This window comes from Triticum aestivum, chromosome 5D (genome assembly GCF_018294505.1).
Source record: "Triticum aestivum cultivar Chinese Spring chromosome 5D, IWGSC CS RefSeq v2.1, whole genome shotgun sequence".
Taxonomy (NCBI): domain Eukaryota; kingdom Viridiplantae; phylum Streptophyta; class Magnoliopsida; order Poales; family Poaceae; genus Triticum; species Triticum aestivum.
In genome coordinates, this window is record NC_057808.1 from 301,166,834 (window position 1) to 301,174,694 (window position 7,861).

Below are 7,861 nucleotides of genomic sequence, written 5' to 3' on the forward strand. Positions count from 1 at the left end.
AGTAGTGTAGCATGTTACTATTTTCCGTTAATCCTATTCTGCTGCATAGCCTGTCATTGCTACTACTGTTGTTACCTTTACCTGCAATCCTACATGCTTAGTATAGGATGCTAGTATTTCCATCTGTGGCCCTACATTCTTGTCTGTCTGCCTTGCTATACTATCGGGCCGTGATCACTCAGGAGGTGATCACGGGTATATACTTATATACTTTACATGATACCTGTGGTGACTAAAGTCGGGTCAGCTCGTAGGAGTACCCGCGAGTGGATCTTGTGGCGGAGCGACAGGGCAGGTTGAGACCACCTAGGAGAGAGGTGGGCCTGGCCCTGGTCGGCGTCCGTGGTTACTTCATAATAACACGCTTAACGAGATCTTGGTATTTGATCTGAGTCTGGCCACTGGCCTATACGCACTAACCAACTACGCGGGAACAATTATGGGCACTCGACGTCGTGGTATCAGCCGAAGCCTTCTTGACGTCAGCGACTGAGCGGCGCGCGCCGGATTGGAACATAAGCCTGCTCTTGTATTAAGGGGGCTAGTTCTGCTTTCGGCCGCGTTCACAGGTGTGTAATGGGCGATGGGCCCAGACCCCTGCGCCATAGGATTTAGACCGGCGTGCTGACCTCTCTGTTGTGCCTAGGTGGGGCTGCGACGTGTTGATCTTCCGAGGCCGGGCATGACCCAGGAAAGTGTGTCCGGCCAAATGGGATCGAGCGTGCTGGGTTATGTGGTGCACCAGTGCAGGGAAGTTTATCTATTCGAATAGCCGTGTCCCTCGGTAAAAGGACGACCCGGAGTTGTACCTTGACCTTATGACAACTAGAACCGGATACTTAATAAAACACACCCTTCCAAGTGCCAGATACAACCCGGTGATCGCTCTCTCACAGGTCGACGAGGAGAGGATCGTCGGGTAGGATTATGCTATGCGATGCTACTTGATGAACTTACCATCTACTTTCTTCTACATGCTGCAAGATGGAGGTGGCCAGAAGCATAGTCTTCGATAGGACTAGCTATCCCCCTCTTATTCTGGCATTCTGCAGTTCAGTCCACTGATATTGCCTCTTTACACATATACCCTTGCATATGTAGTGTAGGTCCTTGCTTGCGAGTACTTTGGATGAGTACTCACGGTTGCTTTTCTCCTTCTTTACCCCTTTCCCTTCTACCTGGTTGTCGCAACCAGATGCTGGAGTCCAGGAGCCAGACGCCACCGTCGACGACGACTCCTACTACACCGGAGGTGCCTACTACTACGTTCAGGCCGCTGACGACGACCAGGAGTAGTTAGGAGGATCCCAGGCAGGAGGCATGCGCCTCTTTTGATCTGTATCCCAGTTTGTGCTAGCCTTCTTAAGGCAAACTTGTTTAACTTATGTCTGTACTCAGATATTGTTGCTTCCGCTCACTCGTTATGATCGAGCACTTGTATTGGAGCCCTCGAGGCCCATGGCTTGTATTATGATGCTTGTATGACTTATTTATGTTTTAGAGTTGTGTTGTGATATCTTCCCGTGAGTCCCTGACCTTGATCGTACACGTTTGCGTGCATGATTAGTGTATGATTGAATCGGGGGCATCACAAAGATGGAGGAGAATAGTTCTGTCAGTGAACATATACTCAAAATGTCTGGGTATAATAACCACTTGATTCAACTGGGTGTTAATCTTCCGGATGATAGTGTCATTGACAGAATTCTTCAATCACTGCCACCAAGCTACAAGAGCTTCGTGATGAACTATAATATGCAAGGGATGGATAAGACAATTCCCGAGCTCTTCGCAATGCTAAAGGCTGCGAGGTAGAAATCAAGAAGGAGCATCAAGTGTTGATGGTCAACAAGACCACCAGTTTCAAGAAAAAGGGTAAAGGAAGAAGAAGGGGAACTTCAAAAAGAACAGCGAACAAGTTGCTGCTCAGGAGAAGAAACCTAAGTCTGGACCTAAGCCTGAGACTGAGTGCTTCTACTTCAAACAGACTGGTCACTGGAAGCGGAACTGCCCCAAGTATTTGGCGGATAAGGATGGCAAGGTGAACAAAGGTATATGTGATATACATGTTATTGATGTGTACCTTACTAAAGCTCGTAGTAGCACCTGGGTGTTTGATACTGGTTCTGTTGCTAATATTTGCAACTCAAAACAGGGACCACGGATTGAGCGAAGATTGGCTAAGGACGAGGTGACGATGCGCGTGGGAAATGGTTCCAAAGTCGATGTGATCGCCGTCGGCACGCTACCTCTACATCTACGTTCGGGATTAGTTTTAGACCTGAATAATTGTTATTTGGTGCCAGCGTTGAGCATGAACGTTATATCTGGATCTTGTTTAATGCTAAATGGTTATTCATTTAAATCTGGGAATAATGGTTGTTCTATTTATATGAGTAATATCTTTTATGGTCATGCACCCTTGAAGAGTGGTCTATTTTTGCTGAATCTCGATAGTAGTGATACACATATTCATAATGTTGAAGCCAAAAGATGCAGAGTTGATAATGATAGTGCAACTTATTTGTGGCACTGCCGTTTCGGTCATATTGGTGTAAAGCGCATGAAGAAACTCCATACTGATGGACTTTTGGAATCACTTGATTATGAATCACTTGGTACTTGCGAACCATGCCTCATGGGCAAGATGACTAAAACGCCGTTCTCCGGAACAATGGAGCGAGCAACAGATTTGTTGGAAATCATACATACTGATGTATGTGATCCGATGAATATTGAGGCTCGCGGCGGGTATCGTTATTTTCTCACCTTCATAGATGATTTGAGAAGATATGGGTATGTCTACTTAATGAAACATAAGTCTGAAACATTTGAAAAGTTCAAAGAATTTCAGAGTGAAGTGGAAAATTATCGTAACAAGAAAATAAAGTTTCTACGATCTGATTGTGGAGGAGAATATTTGAGTTACGAGTTTGATCTTCATTTGAAACAATGCGGAATAGTTTTGCAACTCACGCCACCCGGAACACCACATCATAATGGTGTGTACGAACGTCGTAATCGTACTTTACTAGATATGGTGCGATCTATGATGTCTCTTACTGATTTACCGCTATCATTTTGGGGTTATGCTTTAGAGACGGCTGCATTCATGTTAAATAGGGCACCATCGAAATCCATTGAGACGACGCCTTATGAACTGTGGTTTGGCAAAAAACCAAAGTTGTCGTTTCTTAAAGTTTGGGGCTGCGATGCTTATGTGAAAAAGCTTCAACCTGATAAGCTCGAACCCAAATCGGAGAAATGTGTCTTCATAGGATACCAAAAGGAAACTGTTGGGTACACCTTCTATCTCAGATCCGAAGGCAAAACATTCGTTGCTAAGAATGGATCCTTTCTAGAGAAGGAGTTTCTTTCAAAAGAGGTGAGTGGGAGAAAAGTAGAACTTGATGAGGTAACTATACCTGCTCCCTTATTGGAAAGTAGTTCATCACAGAAACCGGTTCCTGTGACACCTACACCAATTAGTGAGGAAGCTAATGATATTGATCATGAAACTTCTGATCAAGTTACTACCGAACCTCGTAGGTCAACCAGAGTAAGATCCGCACCAGAGTGGTACGGTAATCCTGTTCTGGAAGTCATGTTACTTGACCATGGCGAACCTACGAACTATGAAGAAGCGATGGTGAGCCCAGATTCCGCAAAATGGCTTGAGGCCATGAAATCTGAGATGGGATCCATGTATGAGAACAAAGTGTGGACTTTGGTTGACTTGCCCGATGATCTGCAAGCCATAGAGAATAAATGGATTTTCAAGAAGAAGACTGACGCTGACGGTAATGTTACCGTCTACAAAGCTCGACTTGTTGTGAAAGGTTTTCGACAAGTTCAAGGGGTTGACTACGATGAGACTTTCTCACCCGTAGCGATGCTTAAGTCTGTCCGAATCATGTTAGCAATTGCCGCATTTTATGATTATTAAATTGGCAAATGGATGTCAAAACTGCATTCCTGAATGGATTTCTGGAAGAAGAGTTGTATATGATGCAACCAGAAGGTTTTGTCGATCCAAAGGGTGCTAACAAAGTGTGCAAGCTCCAACGATCCATGTGCAAGCCTCTCGGAGTTGGAATAAACGTTTTGATAGTGTGATCAAAGCATATGGTTTTATATAGACTTTTGGAGAAGCCTGTATCTACAAGAAAGTGAGTGGGAGCTCTGTAGTGTTTCTAATATTATATGTGGATGACATATTGTTGATTGGAAATTATATAGAATTTCTGGATAGCATAAAAGGATACTTGAATAAGAGTTCTTCAATGAAAGACCTCGGTGAAGCTGCTTATATATTAGGCATCAAGATCTATAGAGATAGATCTAGACGCTTAATTGGACTTTCACAAAGCACACACCTTGATAAAGTTTTGAAAAAGTTCAAAATGGATCAAGCAAAGAAAGGGTTCTTGCCTGTGTTACAAGGTGTGAAGTTGAGTCAAACTCAATGCCCGATCACTGCAGAAGATAGAGAGAAAATGAAAAGTGTTCCCTATGCTTCAGACATAGGTTCTATCATGTATGCAATGCTGTGTACCAGACCTGATGTGTGCCTTGTTATTAGTTTAGCAGGGAGGTACCAAAGTAATCCAGGAGTGGATCACTGGACAACGGTCAAGAACATCCTGAAATACCTGAAAAGGACTAAGGATATGTTTCTCGTTTATGGAGGTGACAAAGAGCTCGTCGTAAATGGTTACGTCGATGCAAGCTTTGACACTGATCCGGATGGTTCAAAATCGCAAACCGGATACGTGTTTTTATTGAACGGTGGAGCTTTCAGTTGGTGCAGTTCTAAACAAAGCGTCGTGGTGGGATCTATGTGTGAACCAGAGTACATAGCTGCTTCGGAAGTAGCAAATGAAGGAGTCTGGATGAAGGAGTTCATATCCGATCTAGGTGTCATACCTAGTGCATCGGGTCCAATGAAAATCTTTTGTGACAATACTGGTGCAATTGCCTTGGCAAAGGAATCCTGATTTCACAAGAGGACCAAGCACATCAAGAGACGCTTCAATTCCCTCTGGGATCAAGTCCAGGTGGGAGACATAGAGATTTGCAAGATACATACGGATCTGAATGTTGCAGACCCGTTGACTAAGCCTCTTGCACGAGCAAAACATGATCAACACCAAGACTCCATGGGTGTTAGAATCATTACTGTGTAATCTAGATTATTTACTCTAGTGCAAGTTGCAGACTGAAGGAAATATGCCCTAGAGGCAAGAATAAAGTTATTATTTATTTCCTCATATCATGATAAATGTTTATTATTCATGCTAGAATTGTATTAACCGGAAACATAATACATGTGTGAATACATAGACAAATTAACACAGTGTCACTAGTATGCCTCTACTTGACTAGCTCGTTGATCAAAGATGGTTGAGTTTCCTAGCCATGGACATGAGTTGTCATTTGATTAACGAGGTCACATCATTAGGAGAATGATGTGATTGACCTGACCCATTTCGTTAGCTTAGCACTTGATCGTTTAGTTTACTGCTATTGCTTTCTCCAATTATACATGTTCCTATGACTATGATATTATGCAACTCCCGAATACCGGAGGAACACTTTGTGTGCTACCAAATGTCACAACGTAATTGGGTGATTATAAAGGTGCTCTACAGGTGTCTCTGATGGTGTTTGTAGAGTTGGCATAGATCGAGACTAGGATTTGTCACCCCGATTGTCGGAGAGGTATCTCTGGGCCCTCTCGGTAATGCACATCACTATAAGCCTTGCAAGCAATGTTACTAATGAGTTAGTTGCGGGATGATGCATTATGGAACGAGTAAAGAGACTTGCCGGTAACGAGATTGAGCTAGGTATTGAGATACCGACGATCTAATGTCGGGCAAGTAACACACCGACGATCTTGATGGCACTCTCATTGTCAAAGTAGAGAGGCACATTCTTCATGTTGACGCCATAGTCCTTGAGGGTTTGCTTCATCCACAGCAATTGAGCACAGCAAGAACCAGCAGCAATGTACTCAGCTTCAGCAGTATACAGTCATACGCAGTTCTGTTTCTTCAAGGACCAACAGACCAAGGATCGTCCGAGGAAATGGCATGTGCCTGACGTTGACTTGTGGTCCACACGATCACCAGCATAGTCAGAGTCTGAATATCCAATGAGATCAAAAGCCGAGCCCTTGGGGTACCATAATCCAAGTGTTGGTGTGTGAGCTAGATATCGAAGAATATGTTTCACAACCTTATGGTGTGATTCCTTCGGTGTAGCTTGAAATCGGGCACACATGCAAACACTAAGCATAATATCTGGCCTAGATGCACATAAATACAATAAAGAACCAATCATGGAGCGGTATACCTTTTGATCGAAGTCAATACCATTTTCATCAGTGCATAGATGGCCATTTGTGGGCATAGGGATTTTGACGCCTTTGCAATCTTGCATGCCGAATTTCCTCAGTACATCCTTGAGGTATTTCTCCTGAAATATGAATATGCCATTGCGCTGTTGACGAATTTGAAGACCTAAGAAGAATTTCAATTCTCCCATCATAGACATTTGATATTCTTCACTCATCATATATGCAAATTCATCACTGTAACGTTGGTCAGTACAGCCAAAAATGATATCATCAACATATATTTGGCACACAAACAATTCACCATCATAAGATTTAGTGAAAAGATTTGGGTCAAGTGAACCGGGTTTGAAGCCTTTCTTCATGAGGAATTCCTTCAAAGTATCATACCACGGCCGAGGGGCCTGCTTGAGGCCATAGAGGGCCTTATTGAGTCTGAAGACTTTGTCAGGATGCTTTGGATCTTCAAAACCTGGGGGTTGAGCAACATATACTTCTTCCTCAAGCTTACCATTGAGGAATGCACTTTTCACATCCATTTGATATAAGATGATATTATGATGGTTAGCATAAGAAAGTAATATGCGAATAGCCTCAAGTCTAGCAACAGGTGCAAAAGTTTCATCGAAATCAATTCCTTCAACCTGTGTGTAGCCTTGAGCTACAAGCCATGCCTTATTCCTCACCACAAGGCCATTTTCATCTTGCTTGTTGCGGTAGATCCACTTTGTGCCAATGATATTGTGCTTGTGAGGATCTGGATGTTTGACCAGTTCCCAGACATTGTTGAGCTCGAATTGATGTAATTCCTCTTGCATAGCTTGAATCCATTCGGGCTCCAGAAATGCTTCATCTACCTTAGTGGGCTCTGAGATAGAGACAAAAGCAAAGTGCCCACAAAAGTTAGACAAATGTGAAGCTTTTGAGCGTGTGAGAGGACCTGGTGCGTTGAGGTCGCTGATGATTTTCTCAATCTGCACTTCATTTGCAACGCGAGGATGAGCGGGTTGTCGTCGAGGAATTGGATCAGCATTTTCTTCAGCGCCATTTTCCTCAGGTGCATCTGCATGATGTTCTTCACGTTCTGGAATGACTTCTTCAGCAGATTCTTCGGTGGGAATGACATCCTCAGTAGCCTTGAACTTGATAGTTTCCTCAGGTGCCTTTTCATCTAGCACAGGAGGTAGGTGCTCTCTTTGCGAGCCATTAGTTTCATCGAACCGCACATCTACAGTTTCAACAACCTTGTGGTGAATGTTGTTGAAGACACTGTAGGTGTGCGAGTCCTTTCTATAACCAAGCATAAAATCCCCATGTGCTTTCGGTGCAAATTTAGAATTGTGATGAGGATCTCTAATCCAACAGTTAGCACCAAAGACTTTGAAATAACTCACATTGGGTTTCTTGTCAGTGAGGAGTTCATATGCAGTCTTTTTGAAGAATTTGTGAAGATATACCCTGTTGATGATGTGGCATGCAGTATCAATTGCCTCAATCCAGAAA